Raw genomic sequence first — 18215 nt, forward strand, 5'->3', positions numbered from 1 at the left:
GACCATTAAAGGCTTTTTCTTGCTTACTAAAACATCGTATACATCATGCCCTCTGATAGTCTATTCACTGTACGCTAACGGGGAAATTTTCGAGGTGTAACATGGCCACAGGCATAACAAGCATCTGAACCCTGGCGACACTGTCCGGAATGTAACCTACCGTGCCGAGCCGCATCGCGGCATCGGGGGTCTCCTCTGGCTATAATCTCCCCCAAACTGAGAACCTGGGGCTCTCGAACTCTTACCCGGTCCTGAACGAAAGGAGCGATCAAATCTCCTACCCGTAAATCGTGGAGGCGCACTAGTCGCCGACTGGCCTGATTGTCTAGGATATAACTGCCTTGATCCCCCTCTGTAATCACTACCTGCCCCTATCGATCTGGCCCTCTTGTTCTGCCTCCTATCAATGTCACGATCACCCATTTGTGGATGTTGTTGTCCTTTTAGATTCTGGGCATGGGCTTGAATACTGGAAATATCCATCCCATCTTGCAACGAAGCCGTCAAGTAGTCTTTGAACAAATGTGGTCCTAAGCCACTCACAAATCTATGCACCCGATCTCCCATGTCGGTCACCATAGTCGGAGCATACCTAGCCAAAGAATTAAATTGAAGGCTATACTCCCGCACACTCATATTTCCTTGCTTCAAATTTAGGAATCTATCCGCTCTAGCTCGGCGGACCTCGGGTGGCAAATAGTGGCGGATAAAAGAATCTACGAATTCTTGCCAAACGGGAGGAGGCGCATTCTCTTTTCTTGATGCTATCCAATTATTATACCATAAGACCGCCACATACCGGAGCTATACGATGCCAACTCCACAGATTCAGTTTTGGAGGCACGAATAATCTTTAATGTCCTCAATATTTCATCAATAAAGCCTTGCAGATCTTCATCCGGCTTTGACCTAAAGAACTTTGGAGGATTCAAACTTATAAAATCACAGGCTTTGGTACTATCTCACCGATCACTTGGGCTAGCATTCTGCCGCTGTGCCTGGGTGGCTACTAACTGTGTCAATAAATGAATAGCTTCGGTCACTTGTTGACTCGAAGTAGCTGGTGGAGGAATTGGAGGCATAGGATGATACAATCCTAAATGGCACAAATGACTCAACTCCTCAAACTTCTCCAAGGATTTATGTTGCAAGCGGATTCATGGAGGATGAAGCTTTGGGAGCTTTTAAATGGAGTCATTGGAGGGCCTTCAAGCTATGGGAGATAGCATGGGAGAAGAAGTCAAGAGTCCAAGGCCCAAGGCTTGCCTCTTAAAGTGGCTACATTGCAAGCTTGAGTGATTCAAGGCCGAAAGATGGCTATTTGCGCAAAGGGCTATTTGTGCAAGTGGCTACTTTACGCAAGGAGGGTTATGATTGCAAGAAGGCCATGCATGCAAGGTTGATTAGAGGGTCATCTATGCAAGGAGGGACGTGTTTGGCTATTGAAGGCCAATCCTTGAATTGAAGACTACATTAAGAAGACTAGCCAAACAAGGCCCTTACTTCATTAAGGGTAGCATTGTAATTGTCTATTAGTCTTCTTTACTTAGCTTGTATATATAGCTTGTCTTTCATTTCATTTAGGGACTTTTTGATGAATTATGAATATTTTGAGTGTTTTTAGGGTTATCTCTAGAGAGAGAAACTTGTGAGAGGCCTTTGGTAGGCTCTTGTTGATTATTGATTGTGAGAGGATTGGTTGCTTGGGAATTCAATTCCCTTGAGGTCATCCTAAGAGGTTGGTGCTATCTAGAGTGTAATTAGGAGGTCTTGGTTATTGAAGAACCTTGGTTGCCTAATTGTGCCTATTTTTGTGTCAATCTATCTATCTTTCTTTTCCTTTTGTTTATCTTCTTAATTTCCCGTTTCCGCTTTTCCGTCCTTGTATCAATTGGTATCAGAGCCTAGATTAGGTTTGTTTCAACAAATCTACCTTGGGATTTGATTCAACAAAAAAAAAAATCAAAATTCAAAAAAAAAAAATTGACTTTTCTTGTTGATTTTGTTGAATCTAGTGTTAAATTAGAGTTTCTTAGTGTTTCTAGAGTCTAAATCTTTCCTTTTTGAGTCAATTCGGAGTGAGGGTTTGTGTTCCACCATTGTTGAGCTTCAAAGCTTCAAGAACAAGGTTGGTGGGTTGAAGAAGGAGAAAAAATTGAGGGTTCAAGTTGATTGGGGTTTGTTCTCTAGTTGATAAGGACTCTAAATCCGAAATTTGGAGGTATTTGGCTAAGGATTGAAGGATCTACCATTTTTGGGATTTGAAGCTTTGAAAACTTCAAGAACTTGAAAGTGGGTCTTGTTGAAGAAGGTAAAATTGAAGGTTGAAAGCTATTGGGCTTTGTTCTCTACATTAAAGAGAACTTAGATCCGAAATTTGAGCCAATTTGGAGTTGATTTGAGGGTAGTTGAATTTTTGAATTGTTCTTGTGTTCTTGAAGATCTTCAAATCTTCATAAGGAAGAAGACTCTCCAAAGGGCTATTTGATCCAAAAGTTGCCAAATAAAGTTGTGAAAACTTGTTTGTGGGCCAAGTAAGTATTCAAAAAAAAAAATACTTAAGTTTTATTTTCGATTTTTGTTCAAAAAAAAAAAAAACACCACCACTTGGTCGTTTCGGTCCGCATAGCGGAAGAAAAGCCTGATTTTCTGAGACCTTCCGCTTTTCATCCGCGAAGCGGAAGAAAAGCCTGAGTCCCTGAAGAGTTTTGAAAAGTTTTCCAAGTGTCCAAAACTAGTTTGACTCTTTCCTAACTTCTTTTCTTTGATTCTTACAACTAGTTAACAATTAGTAATCGATCTTATTAATTGCTAACAAGTTCTTGAGTCCGGATTCTTTCGTGCCAATTCTTTCAAGTTTTTCTTCATTTTTGCTTCGTTGTTAATTTCTTGGTTCAAGTCCGTTAGATTGAATTGAGTCGTCCTCTTTCTTCGAGTCTAACAAGAATCCATTCCGACCTCAAGTAGCAATTGTGCACCTTGCAAGCAACCGAATCCAATCGAGAATCAACATCAGCCAACCCATTTGAGTGGTAAAAGGCAAAGAGTGTGTGAGTTCATTTGAGTGGTGCTAGCCGAGCACAAACGAGTGTAAACACGAGTGTGGTGAGGTTTCTTTACTACTAACGTGTTTGCTAAGTGTTCTTTGCAGTGTACTTCTCCATGGATTCCGATTCATGTGGTGGCGATTATGATTGTTATGATGATGATGGTTGTAGTTATGAAGGGGAGGACTATGGGAGCTATCAAGGGTGTGACGATGGGGAATATGATGGCTATATGGGAAATGGTGATCATGAGGAAGTTCAAGGAGAGAATTACTATTTTGACGGAGAATATGACGAGAGTGGTTCTCATGTGTCTCATGAGGAAGATGGGGATGAAGGAGACCCTTGTTATGATTCATATGGTGATGATAATGAAGCTGGAAATTCTTGTGCTATACATCATGAAGATGAAGATGACTCGAGGTATGACTCTCCTTCACACGTATCTTATGGGTCATATGGGGAAAATCCTTATACAAATAGGACTCGTGGAGGGTATGTCTATGGAGGTAGTGGAAGTGCTAATGTTGATTATGGAAGGGCTTCTAGTGGGCATGCATATGCTTTTTCTTGTAGTACTTCCTATCCGAATCAAAATGGCATGCGTGGGAATGTGAGTACTAGTTGGAGTCGTCATATGCAAAAGAAGGTGGTTCCAAAGAGGCGATTCATGGAGACCAAGGTAAACCTTTGTGGTAGAGAGGGAATCCTTGTGCTTGATGATGATTGTTACACCAATTTCATCACCCCTTGTGCGGTTGAAGAGTTAAGGCTACCTTGTGTGATTAGGCGAAATCCTTATTATGACGAGGAGGATATTGGGTTGATAGGAGGGTGATGGTATCCATTTCACTTGGCGAGTACCAAGAGGAGGTTTGGTGTGATGTGCTTCCAATGGATAATTGTCATGTATGTTTAGGAGTCCCTTGGTTCCAAAAGCATGGAATCCCACATGAACAAGATTGGCATCGATTTGTAGTGGACAAGAAAGGAAAATTTCTCTTTCCATGCATACTTACTAGGAAGAGTCCAAGAGCAAAAGTGCGAGATACCCATGTGAAATGGCCTACCTTGGCTAGGGAAGCTAGTGGAGAAGAATATGAGAAATGGGAGTCCATAATAGATGAAATCTTCGCTAGCTACAACTATTCACAAGAAATGAAGATGGACTTAGCCGTTCAAACTTTTGACTCAAAGCTTGTCAAATATTGGGAGTATGTGAAATGTTGTGGGAGACAAGTGAGGAGTCCCATCAAGACTTGGGAGGACATGAAAAGGATATTGAGAATCCAATATCCCAAGCCACATGTGAGAAGAAATGAATCTTTGAGGGGTACCTCTTTTGAGAGAACCCCATGCTTGAAGGCAAGGACGGCGGCCACGGCGGCCCCAACCATTCCTTCCATTGGTCAAAGGAGCGTGCATGAACACCAAGAAGCTTTTATAGGTACTCAAGGAAACGAATTGCTAAAGGAGTCTTCACGTGAAGAACTCCCGTACTTGAAAGGAGGAAAGGAGGACAAGACCATCTCTACCTTTGGTCAAGTGAGCTTGCCATGGATAGCTCAAGGTAAAGAAAATTCTTCGTGTGAACTTCAAGGTAAGATAACTAATCTTAACACCACAAATGATGTGATTGATCATGTTGTCGAAGTGAGTGTAAATGATAGCTTGTCTTTAATTGAGCTTAATGAGTCTTTGCCTTGTGATGAGCTTAGTGCAATTGTGACAATTGACAATGTGTTTGATATGGGTGATCCAACACTAGTTGATCCTATTGATGACTATCTTGACTCTTCTTTTGAGTTCAAGTTGTGTCCACCTAGTGTTGATTCCTATGATGTGCATGTTAGTACATTGTCATGTGAAATAATAGCTCACCCACTAGTTGATCCTAGCGATGACCGAGTTGATTCTTCTTGGAAGATCGATTTGCGTCCAACTAGTGTGGATACTTGTATTGATCAATTTGTTTGCTATGAAAATCCACTATTTGAGGAACCTTGCGATGTGCTTAATGACCCTCAATTTAGTGATGCAATTGATTATGTGAATAGTCATGTACCTAGTGGGAAGTTTGGTAATGTTGCAAATGTAGTGTCCTTTGGAGATTACGAGGTATTTAGTAACCCACTATGGGATGATGATGGGCTTGGTCTTGAAGACAAGCATGGGGTGGTTGAAGTTGTTGACACCATTTTCGATGACGAAAAGTCCTTCTTGAGGGTTTGTGACCCACTTGATGGACCGACGTCGAATTTTAGAACGGCTTCCGAAAGTGAAGAGTGCTCTTTAAAGAAGGGGAGTGAGTTACATGAACAAGAGCACACTTCTTGGAAGGACTATGCTAGATCTTCTAACCTAAGAGGTGAGGAGATGCTACTCTTAGCTTGGCATAGGTTGAATGAGCATAATGGTAAAACTCTCTCTCTTGATGAACTTTATTATTTGACTAACTTGCTTATGAAGTTTTGTCAAAAGAGGAGCCTTGAAGATGAAGACCATTTGAAGGGACCTCATTGGACTACACTTGGGTATGAAGTCACATCTTGTACTTCCTTCGAGGTCGGTATGTATTTTTGGCTCATGCTTATTCTTGGGCTTTCTAAAGCCATGAAGGTAACTTCTTGGTGTGTTGAGTATAGTAGTAACACTCCTTTCCATTCATGTGATAATTTGCTAGTGTTATTACTTGATTTCATGTTAGGCTTGCATGGGAATGTGGGAAAATTAGTGTGGGTGATACTTTTGTATTTGACCTAGGTGATGACTTAGGAGTGATTCCTTACTCTAGGTGGGCTAGTGTGATGATTGGACCTTTGACTTGGGTTGGGCTTATTGGTGATATTACACTTAGTCATGAGGGATTTCACTTGTTTCTTGAATTAAGGGGAGATGTATGCTTCTTAATTGCTAGGACCAATGTAGACTTGCATGTTGGGATTTCTATTTGCATTGGTTTCTTTGATTTACCCTTTTGTCAAAATCACTTGAATAGCCAAGTGTCTTTGGCATTATTTGGATACATGTTCTTTCTAGATCCATTTGATGCTTGGTTATATCATAAAAGTGAGCCATTTAGTATGTTGGTTGCATGCTTTGTTTACTTTAGGTATTATCATTGGCCTTATGATGACTACCTTGCTTGTTTTGTGAAAGGGTTTGTACTCATTCTCTTCCATATTTTGCAAGGTACGGATTCGAGGACGAATCCTTTTGAAGAAGGGGAGGATGATACAATCCTAAATGGCACAAATGACTCAACTACTCAAACTTCTCCAAGGATTTATGTTGCAAGCGGATTCATGGAGGATGAAGCTTTGGGAGCTTTTAAATGGAGTCATTGGAGGGCCTTCAAGCTATGGGAGATAGCATGGGAGAAGAAGTCAAGAGTCCAAGGCCCAAGGCTTGCCTCTTAAAGTGGCTACCATTGCAAGCTTGAGTGATTCAAGGCCGGAAGATGGCTATTTGCGCAAAGGGCTATTTGTGCAAGTGGCTACTTTACGCAAGGAGGGTTATGATTGCAAGAAGGCCATGCATGCAAGGTTGATTAGAGGGTCATCTATGCAAGGAGGGACGTGTTTGGCTATTGAAGGCCAATCCTTGAATTGAAGACTACATTAAGAAGACTAGCCAAACAAGGCCCTTACTTCATTAAGGGTAGCATTGTAATTGTCTATTAGTCTTCTTTACTTAGCTTGTATATATAGCTTGTCTTTCATTTCATTTAGGGACTTTTTGATGAATTATGAATATTTTGAGTGTTTTTAGGGTTATCTCTAGAGAGAGAAACTTGTGAGAGGCCTTTGGTAGGCTCTTGTTGATTATTGATTGTGAGAGGATTGGTTGCTTGGGAATTCAATTCCCTTGAGGTCATCCTAAGAGGTTGGTGCTATCTAGAGTGTAATTAGGAGGTCTTGGTTATTGAAGAACCTTGGTTGCCTAATTGTGCCTATTTTTGTGTCAATCTATCTATCTTTCTTTTCCTTTTGTTTATCTTCTTAATTTCCCGTTTCCGCGTTTCCGTCCTTGTATCATAGGAGCTGGAGCTGAAGCCCCTTCTTGTTCTTCTGTAATAGGCGGGGTGGAAGAAGCATTAGATGGAGCCTCATTATGTGATTCACCCTCTTCTACATTCATGGGCGGCTCCCTTTCTACCCGCCTTTTCATCGCAGTCTTGCCCTTCTGGGCGGCTTTAGCTTTTCCCTTTGGCGGCATTTCTGAAATCATAGCACACTATTAGGGAGGAGAAAATCTTATAACTCAGCTCTATCGCACGATCTCTTAAGATGAAAGATGGTCATTTTTCCTAAATGCCCTGTAGCCTCCTGTTTATTAGCGTGGCGCGCAACACACCATAAACAAGACTCTACTAGACATGACTCGTAGACACTTCCTAGGACTGAACTGTGTTGATACCACTTTTGTCACGACCCGACTAGGGCCATGACGGGTACCCGGGGCTGACCACCGAGCACCACTCATTCTACTACTCATCCTGCGTGCATTCATATTTCTTATGCTCATAATCATAAAAAGAAAACTATTTTCATTTGAAACATATTCACTTTATATACATAAGCCCTTCGGCTATCAAAATAATATATATATATATATATATATATATATATACATACGATGAGAAACTGTGAGACCATACTACCCACACATACGTATCTACGAGCCTCTACTAGAGTGCTTGACATAGAGACGGGACAGGACCCCGTCGTACCCAAAATATATATATACATATATATACACAAAATAATAATCAATGGCACCTCCGGGATAATGGAATGCTCTCAAATCAGCTAATAGCACCTACGAGTTTGGATCACCTCCCTGTCTACCTGTGGGCATGAACACGAATCCCAAAGAAAACGGACGTCGTTAACATTGTATCGAGTATGTAAGACATAAACAATAATAATATGTCAATGGAATAAGGAAGCATCAAATGAGGAGCAATCTGTAACTGACTGTCAATTATAAAAGAAATAATGCATACTGGCTTACTTCATAATCATCATCATATCATGTATGCATATATATATATATAAGCTGCCCGACCATATAGGTACAGTGTGATAATCATTAGCTTGCGTCCAGGCCTCCCGCGTCCGGGGTACCATCTCATGCCGCCCACTAATGGTGTCTGCCCATGCCATTTAGACATGGTGTATATGCTTCCTGCCTTAGTGGTGTTTGCCCAGCCATATAGGCGCGGTGTAACATCATCATCATATACTCATCATAATGCATGCATAGAAACTCAAAGACAACTATACTTTATCGGGGTGACATAAGGTCGTGAACCCCCGGTTCCATTATGGAGCATTCATAAACATTCTGCCTCACCTTGAAGGAATTAGCATATAAGGTGAGTGTATACAATAAACAACATCAATGGATTATAAATAGCATCATTATCTTTATAAGAACATCATATCATGGACTCTAGAATCTTTAGACTTAAGCTCATCATAGTCATTATCGTTCTCATAATGTATCTCTTATCTCGTATGGCTATTCGTGAACATAGACTCTTAGTTTTCCGGAATGTAGGAAATTCATGGAGAAGGAGGAAAAATCATGCTATAGGATTCATGCCTTAGAAAGAAAGGACTAGCCTCACATACCTTTTTCATTTAACAATTCTATCGCTTGATTGTCCTTCTTCGATACTCGCGTTTCTACCTTCAAGAAAGTTCGTATTAACGTTAGCTAATCGACTATAAGAACGTGCTTACTAAAGCTAAGAAAAATTGGGCAGCATTTCCTTTGTTTATACAACTTTCCTCATATCACATATCAACTTCCAATCATCCATAACAACAATCACAATATCATAAACAACAATCATCATTCATTCACATTATCCACATTTCACAATTTCACTTCAATTCCTCCATAATCATGATCATAGTTCACTATCGCGTTCTTTCACATATAATGCTTATCCCATGGTCCAAATGTCATTCATAACTTACTTACAATCACAACATATCCATATTCATGATTCAACCCAAACTACTACTCAACAATGACACTATACCCACAATTATGACCCATTTTCTATATTCTTCTACAATCCAAGTGTTTCAACTTTTCAATACCTCAAATATCATGAAAAGACCATAAAACTTACCTTAGATAATGGAATAATAAACCTTGAGTGGAAATACTCTCTTGCACCAAAACCCTAGTTCACTTCTCTTGGAATTTCTTGGTTTGGATGAACTTTAATGTGTTTCACACTCTTGATTTTGTTGGTTTGATGAAGTTGATCATCAATTTCTCTTAGGTTCTTATGGATGAAGAATGGATAGAATTCTAGAGAGTTCTTGAGTTGAGGAGTGAAAATGAAATGAAAATAAATGAACTTGGGTCCCTTATATCAACATTAAAATCTGGCCCGACCATATTCTACGGACCAACATACGGTCCGTATATTTTATACTGACCGTATGTCTGGACCGTAGATCTGGTCCAGTGAGATGTGCCATTCTGGGCTGATTATACGGCCAGTATGTTGGGCCGTATAATGCCCAGTTCTTCCGAAATCATTCTCGTTGACTCGTTTGATCTTCAATCCTTATGGAACCTTCTTAACACTTGTTTAACACCTCAATACCAATCTAAGGGACGTTATAGCTCTTCTTTAAAGCAACATTAAACTCTCATTAATTTGATACTCCTAAATTTTGCCCAACACACAACATATAACTTGCTTTCCTTAATAACTTTCTTCCCTTACCTTAAATGTCTTTGAAACCTCGATTAGGATCATCAAATGATATTTCTTACTTATCAAAACATCGTATACGTCGTGCCCTTCGTTAGCCTATTCATTGTATGTTAACGGAACATTTTTTGAGGTGTAACAAGTTTGATCTTAGCATTTCACTCAAAATTATACAATGGTTAGTTATGTGCCTGTTTACTGATTTTGAGTATAATGTGTTGGCTATGTTGTCTCTTTTTAATGATGTCAAAAGGGGGAAATAGTTTGATAAGTTAGTTACATTATGAAGTGAAATAATGCGCAAAGATTTCGGGGGGGGGGGGGGCGGGGGATTGTGTGATAAGTTAGTTACTTTATGAAGTGTCAAAATGCGCAAAGATTCAGGGGGAACAACTGGAAGTTTGATTTGTGCTTGTTCCTTTATATAAACAACATATTCCATCATCAATAGCATACTCGTGAACGAGTGTCATGACTTAAAGGGTGTACAAGAACAAGGCATTAGATTTTTTCAAAAGATTATACATCCATAAAGTTTACTTGCTAAGGATATACCTATATATGTTGAGTTCTAGTTGTTAGGTCTTTTGTTCTTTTGCGAGCAGACTACAAACATTTGGTCCTTGGCTACCGTACACGTCAAACGTCTACGAGCCTCTAAATAAGATACATATATCCACAAGTCTTGGTTTTAATCCTCGGCAAGGATTCCACCGTGCCCAAATATGTACACAAAAGTAGTGCACAACTTGTAACAAGTCATCGTTTCAACTTGAAGCTCGTCCTTATCACCGTGAACAACCATATCGCGGAGCGCTTCCAATATGACCGCTTGACGGGTGGGGCCCTAGGGATCGGACAATACAATCATATCTTACTCAACATAATCATCAATAGCATACTCGCGTCTACTTTACCAAAAGATTATACATCCATGCGGGCATGAACGCACGAGCCTCTAAATAAGATACATATATCCACAAGTCCACACCGAAATATGGGACGTCGAACACGAGCAATGTACTGAGTATGTAAGGCATGAGTAACAACATATGGAAGGATACAAAGCATGAATAGTAACAAAACGAAAATATAGAACATATCATATCATGGGATAAAGAGCAACCTGTACATCTGAGTGCCTTTTAGGCGGGTACCATGCATGCTTAGTGCTGCGGAACGTGCAGCCCGATCCATATATATATATATATATATATATATATATATATATATATATATATATATATATATATATATATATATCTGGACCTCTAAATAAGATACCATATATATATATTGCGCGGAACGTGCAGCCCCGATCCATATAATATATTGCTGCGCGAACGTGCAACCCGATCCATAACCACATATCCCGCGTATATATATATATATATATATCCCGCGTCCGGGACGGTATCATGTCATATTATACCAACTGATCAGGTGGTTACGCGTATATAACGCTCTCGCCCTTTTCCATATTCCCCATATATATATGCATATATCATATTCATATATCATATATCATATTCATATATCATATTCATATATCATATTCATATATCATATTCATATATCATATGAGTAGCATGCATGAGAGCCCAAATAAAGTCATGTATCTATCGGAGTGACATAAGGTCGGTAGCCTCCGATCATATTATGGATTAATCGTGGCCGCTTTGTCTCACCTTGAAGGAACGATTATTATAAGGTGAGACTGTCAATGAAGAATAGCTTCACGAGGAAATAGCTCAACATTCTCATATCGTTATTGAAAATCCGGGCAATAGTTATATCAAAAATCTTTCGGACGGTACTCGGAAACATATCAAATATCATAAGTATATCAAAGTATCGTAGGGACCATAGTCGTATATCAAATCATTCCGAGCCCGCCTATGAAGAATCAAGTCATCATATGTCACAAAACTTTCTACGAACAAATCGAGGCGATCCGAGCCTTTCGGTGAAAGTTACGGACTTTCGTAGTTTCGGATCGTTTAGAAACAAACTCTTTTGAAAGCAAAATCTTTATGCAACTTTTGAAACTTGATTATACAAATGACATAAGGACTAGGATTTGACCACATTAAGAATACAAATATCAAGAAGCCAATGAGAATCATAAACATGCTCGGATCACCGGAATAGAGTTACCTCGAAATTCGTGTCATAACTTATTTTCAACTAAGACATGCCAAAGAAAGAAGGGGTGAGCCTTAACATACCTGCTCGACCTCCTATTGGCTACGTCTATCCGCCCGAGCTCGCAAATCTACATTCGAGAGGATTCACACTAATGTTAGTCTCCGTATTACATACTTATCTCAAGTTCCAACTTAAACTATTTTATATTCTATCGAAAATCGGGCAAAGATCTCTCCCCGTTTAGGTGCCTAGCCCGAATTCTCAATTCATCAACCAACAACAACAACAACAATATCAACATCAATAATATCATTTCCCATATCAAAATATTCCATAAAACAGCCCACACGCTGTTTTCCAATTTCCATAACTAGTCAATTCACTATTCAACCATTTAATTGTTCTACCGAATTCATAAACTACACCAACAATCCGCATGCCAACAATCGTCATTCTTATGAATACAAAAACCTATATTAACATCGTATTACTTTCCAAAACAGCCCACAACAATTGCGACGTCAACATGAGTCATCAAACATTCATTTTCATTATAGAATCCGCAACACAACATTTCAAACATACTAAATAAAATTAGTCCTTCATCCCTATATAATACTACATGTACACGGCCCAACTTACAACAATCACAACTTCAATTTAAACCATTCAATACCTTCATTTCCATCACATAGAATTCACAACAACAACAACCAAAACATGCTAAACAAAATTGATTCTTCACCTCTACACATATGCACCTATTCGGCCAACACCATAATCCATATTTTCATGAATTCCATTCATTTCCATATACTATAACATGGTTCAAAACATCCATAAAACATGTAAGGGAGGATTAAATCTTACCTTTTCCACCAACTTCTCCCACGGCTAGCTTTGGTGAAACACAACAACGAGCGGTTTTCTTGTTCTAACAACCACTCCACGTTGACGAGGACGTTCCAATTAGTAGAGAAACTAGGAGAAAATAATTTTTGGAGATCAATTCTTGACCTCAAATTTCCAAGTTCTTGGCCGAATGGCCTTGTTTTTTTCTCTCTCAAATTTTCTTGAAGTTTCCAAGTGATGAAGATGATGAAATGAGATGACTTGGTCATCTTTTATTTCAATTAGTAGCCAACCATGTGGCCATGGCCCACACCAAGGTGGCCGGCCACATGGCTCCCCTTATTCTTTTTATTTTTTCCTTCTTTCTTTCTTTTTCTCCAAGTTTCTAGAATTTCTTAAGTCATAAAGATGACCAATTTTATTGCTTGCCTAGTCATCTTGTCCACATGTACACTTAATCCTTGAAATATAATAGTTTCCGAATTCCAAGTTTGCCCTTAATATTCCATGCCAATAATATTTATAAGCGACTTGCGCATTAAATCAAAACCGGAAAATGGCCTTGTCCTTAACTTTCCTTCCATAACCTATTACACGAACTCGGACTCTTGTATTGCAAAACGAGCATCAATGATCTTGCATCCTTTCGACAATAACTCCGGTGTCTATAGTTAACTAGCTAACTCCTAATAAATCTCAATGTACCGAAACTTGGGGTGTAATAATTCCTTCCCCCTTAGGAACATTCGTCCTCGAATGTTAGACTCTTAGGGACTTAAAAACATACTAGAGCTTTTCTTATGACTGTACTACTATCATCTTGTCATAATCACCCAAAATTCGATCAAAGAATCATTTTGGAGAAACATTACATACCTGAGGGTACTGAGGCCCGGTTTGTACATCTTCTGGAGGCTGAAACAGATGTGGGTACCTGGACTTCATTTCTTTCTCGGCTTCCCAAGTCATTTCTTCTCTGTTATTATTCCTCCACAAAACTTTGATCGAAGCTACATCCTTGGTCCTAAGCCTTCGGACTTGCCTATCCAAGATAGCAACCGTACTTCTTCATAGGACAATTTCTCCGTGACTTGTACATCATCCACAGGACAATCCTGGAGGGATCTCCAACACACTTGCGTAGCATGGATACGTGAAATACTGGGTGGACTGATTCTAATTCTGGGGGTAAATCCAACTCATATGCTACTCGGCCCACTTTGCGCACAATCTTGTAAGGCCCAATATAACGAGGACTGAGCTTCCTTTCTTACCAAATCTCATCACCCCTTTCATCGGTGATACTTTCAAGAACACCCAATCATTGACTTTGAATTCTAAGTTTCGCCGACGGTTGTCCGCATAGGATTTTTGACGACTCGAGCCGTTAGTAGCCGTTCTTGAATAAGCTTGACCTTTTCTACCGCTTGTTGAATCGATCCGGGCCTACTAACCGTGCCTCTCCTACCTCGAACCATCCAATAGGCGATCTACACTTTCTCCCGTACAAAGCTTCATATGGGGCCATTTGAATACTAGAGTGATAGCTATTGTTGTATGCAAATTCAATAAGTGGCAGTGATCGTCCCAATTGCCTCCAAGATCTAGCACGCATGCCCTTAGCATGTCTTCAAGGGTTTGGATAGTGCGCTCTCCCCGTCCGTCCGTCGGTTTGCGGATGGAATGTTGTACCGAGTTTCACCGCGTTCCCAAACCTTCTTGAAAGGATCTCCGTAAATTGGCCGTAAATTGCGCCCTCTATCCGTAATAATAGACACCGGAACCCCGTGGAGTCGTACTATCTCTTTGATGTATAACTTTGCATAGTCTTCTGCGAATACGTCGTTCGACCGGCGTAAAGTGAGCGTACTTCGTGAGCCTATCAACTATCACCCATATAGAATCGTATTTGCGCCGGAACGAGGCAAGCCTACAATGAAATCCATATTAATCGCCTCCCATTTCCGTGGGGATCTCTATGGCTTGCGAATCCTCCGGCTTCTGATGCTCTATTTTAACTTGTTGACAGTTTGGACATTGGGCAACAAACTCCGCTATGTCTCTTTTCATGCCATCCCACCAATATAAGCATCTAAGGTCATGATACATCTTTGTTGACCCCGGATGTATAGAATAACGAGCATGATGTGCCTCGCCCATGATCTGTCGTCGTAGCCCAAAGAACATTAGGCACGCATAATCTTCCTCTATTCCATAGCACTCCGTTGGGTGTCACTTCAAATGGGGTCTTCTCCTTTTGAAGAGTTGTATCTCTATACTGTGCCGAACGTGGTCCTCGTACCGACATCTCTTTACCTCTTCTATAATAGAGGACTCAAAGAACTCCCCCGAGAGAAACTCCACTATCTCCGTAACTAGCCAAACGGACTCCAAGGTCGGCTAGTTGGTAAATCTCACGAACCATCTCCCCGCTCCCCGGTTGTACATCCGTCAAGCTACCCATAGATTTACGGCTAAGAGCATCCGCTACAACATTCGCTTCCCCGGATGGTATAAGATATCAACGTCATAATCCTTTAACAAATTCTAGCCACCGTCTTTGGCGTAAATTCACTCCTTCTGTTTGAAGATATATTGGAGGCTCTTATGATCTGTATAAATGTCCACATGGACACCATATAAATAATGTCTCCATATCTTTAGTGCGTGAATAACCGCAGCCAATTCCAAGTCATGGGTGGGATAATTCTTCTCGTGTTTTCATAACTGCCGTGAGGCATAGGCAATTACTTTGCCATGCCGCATCAACACGCAACCTAGTCCGACACCGAAGCATCACAATAAATAACCAAGCCCTCCGATCCTTCGGGAGTGTCAAGACCGGGGCCGAAGTCAACCTATTTTTCAATTCCCCGGAAGCTGCGCTCACACGCATCCGTCCATTGAAACTTAACCGCCTTCTGGGTCAGCTTCGTTAATGGTGCTGCGATGGAAGAAAATCCTTCTACAAACCTTCGATAGTAACCGGCCAAACCCAAGAAACTACGGACCTCTATAGGCGTTGTTGGCCTTGGCCAATTCTTCACAGCTTCAATCTTCTGTGTATCTACCCGAATACCATCAGCAGAAATGACGTGGCCCAAAAAAGTCACCGAATTTAGCTAGAATTCACATTTTGAAAATTTAGCATATAACTTACGGGCTCGAAGGATTCCAAGAACAGTACGCAAGTGGTCTGTATGTTCCGCTTCTGATCGGGAATACACTAAAATGTCATCAATGAACACGATCACGAACAAATCCAGAAAGGCCCGAATACATTATTCATCGTGTTCATGAATATCGCCGGAGCGTTGGTCGTGCCAAACGACATTACCCGAAACTCATAGTGGCCGTATCTCGTTCTGAAAGCCGTCTTGGGAATGTCCTCCTCCTTAACCCTCACTTGATGGTACCGATCTTAGATCTATCTTCGAGAACCATTTGGCACCCTGTAGTTGGTCAAACAAATCGTCGATCCTTGGAAGGGGGTACTTATTCTTTATGGTCACCTTGTTCAATTGCCTATAATCGATACACATTCTTAAGGAACCATCTTTCTTTCTCACGAATAACACAAAATTCCCCATGGCGACGAGCTTGGCCTAATAAAGCCTTTTTCGAGCAAATCCTTCAATTGCGCTTTTAACTCCTTTAGTTCTTAGGGGCCATTCGATATGGGGGAATAGATATGGGCTTAGTATCGTGTAGCACATCAATAGTGAACTCAATCTCCCGCTCCGGCGGTAAACCCGGAAGCTCGTCCGGGAACACGTCCGGGAATTCATTCACCACAGGGACAGATTGAAGGGTTGGTGGTTCTGCTTCTACGTCTTGAACCCGAACCAAATGATAAATGTAGCCCTTGGAAATCATCTTTCTTGCTTTGCAGTAGGAGATAAATTGACCCCTCAGAGACGCCGTATTGCCCTTCCATTCTAATACTGGTTCCCCTGGGAACTGGAATCGGACCGCCTTTGTTCTACAATCAACGTTAGCGTAACAGGAGGCTAGCCAATCCATTCCCATAATGACATCAAAATCTAGCATCTCTAACTCATGTAAATCAGCAGTAGTACGACGATCACAAACCGCGATCACACAATCCCTATATACCCGTCCGACTAGTACTGGGTCTCCTACAGGTGTAGCCACCTCAAAAGGTATAATTGGTTTCGGTTTCATCCCAACACGGTTAGCAACATAGGGAGTGATATACGACAGAGTAGAACCTGGATCAATCAACGCATATACATCATAGGAGAATACTGACAGTATACCTGTGACCACGTCTGGGGAAGATTCACGATCTTGCCGTCCCGCCAGTGCGTATATACGGTTCTGGGGACCCCTGAACTGGGTGTTCCACCTCCGCCACGGCCACGGCCTCCGGAGTCCGGGATACTTGTCCAGAGGGCGCACGGACGATGATGAACCAATCGCCGATCCGGCGGCCCGAGCTCGTCTCCTTCATACCTCGGGACAATCCCGCATTAAATGGCCAACTTGACCACAAGTAAAACAGCACCTCGTATCTACGCGACACCGTCCGAGTGTGGTGGTCCGCCACACCGAGTACACCGTGGTAGGGGTGGCCTCGCCCTACTAGAATCGGCCCGTCCGGGACCCCGAAGCCTTTGAACTCGGCCGGTCCTCGAATAGAGAGGACGGTCAAATCTTTTACCGGGAATCGAGGAGGTGCGCCGGCCACCGATTGGTCCGAATGCCCGGAATATTGCCGTGTCTCCGCCCTCCTCTATACTCACCGCTAGCTCCGAAAGATCCGGCCCTTTTTCTCGCGCCCTCTATCGTGGTAACGTTCACTCTCCGCGGCCGCCGCCGTTCTTCCGTTTTGGGCATGGGCCCGAATACGAGCGATATCCATCCCATCCTCGGAGTGAAGCCGTCAAACAATCTTTAACTAAATGTGGCCCCAACCCACTCACGAATCGATACACACGGTCTCCCATATCGGCTACCATGGCTGGGGCATACCTGGCCAAAGAATTAAATCGGAGGTTGTACTCCCGAGCGCTCATATTCCCTTGCTTAAGATTCAAGAACTGATCAGCTCGGGCCCGTCGTACCTCCGGTGGTAAATAATGTCGCAGGAATGCTTCGGTGAACTCTTGCCAAACTGGAGGAGGTGCATTTGCTCCCCTCGAAGATATCCAAGCATTATACCACTGGACGGCTACATCCCGCAACCTATACGAAGCCAACTCTACTGACTCCGTATCCGAAGCATGTATTATCCGTGCGTCCTCGCATCTCGTCTATGAAGCCTCGCGGTCCTCATTGGGTTTCGAACCATAAAACTCTGGAGGATTCAGGCTGATAAAATCGCGGGCTCTCGCACTCACCGCCCTATCACCTTGGCCCGACCTTGCCGCTGAGCTTGCGCGGCAACCAATTGGGTCGCA

The 18215-nt window shown here is 41.7% G+C and overlaps 1 long non-coding RNA gene across 1 annotated transcript; it reads left to right on the forward strand.

The window, feature by feature from the left end:
• Positions 1–1954: 1954 nt before the first annotated feature.
• Positions 1955–2534, forward strand: LOC132067073 (uncharacterized). Its single transcript, XR_009417011.1, has 2 exons — positions 1955–2132; positions 2294–2534. It is a non-coding gene; the product is annotated as an uncharacterized LOC132067073 (long non-coding RNA).
• The last annotated feature ends 15681 nt before the right edge of the window (positions 2535–18215 follow it).

Source organism: Lycium ferocissimum, chromosome 8 (genome assembly GCF_029784015.1).
Source record: "Lycium ferocissimum isolate CSIRO_LF1 chromosome 8, AGI_CSIRO_Lferr_CH_V1, whole genome shotgun sequence".
In the NCBI taxonomy this organism is placed as follows: domain Eukaryota; kingdom Viridiplantae; phylum Streptophyta; class Magnoliopsida; order Solanales; family Solanaceae; genus Lycium; species Lycium ferocissimum.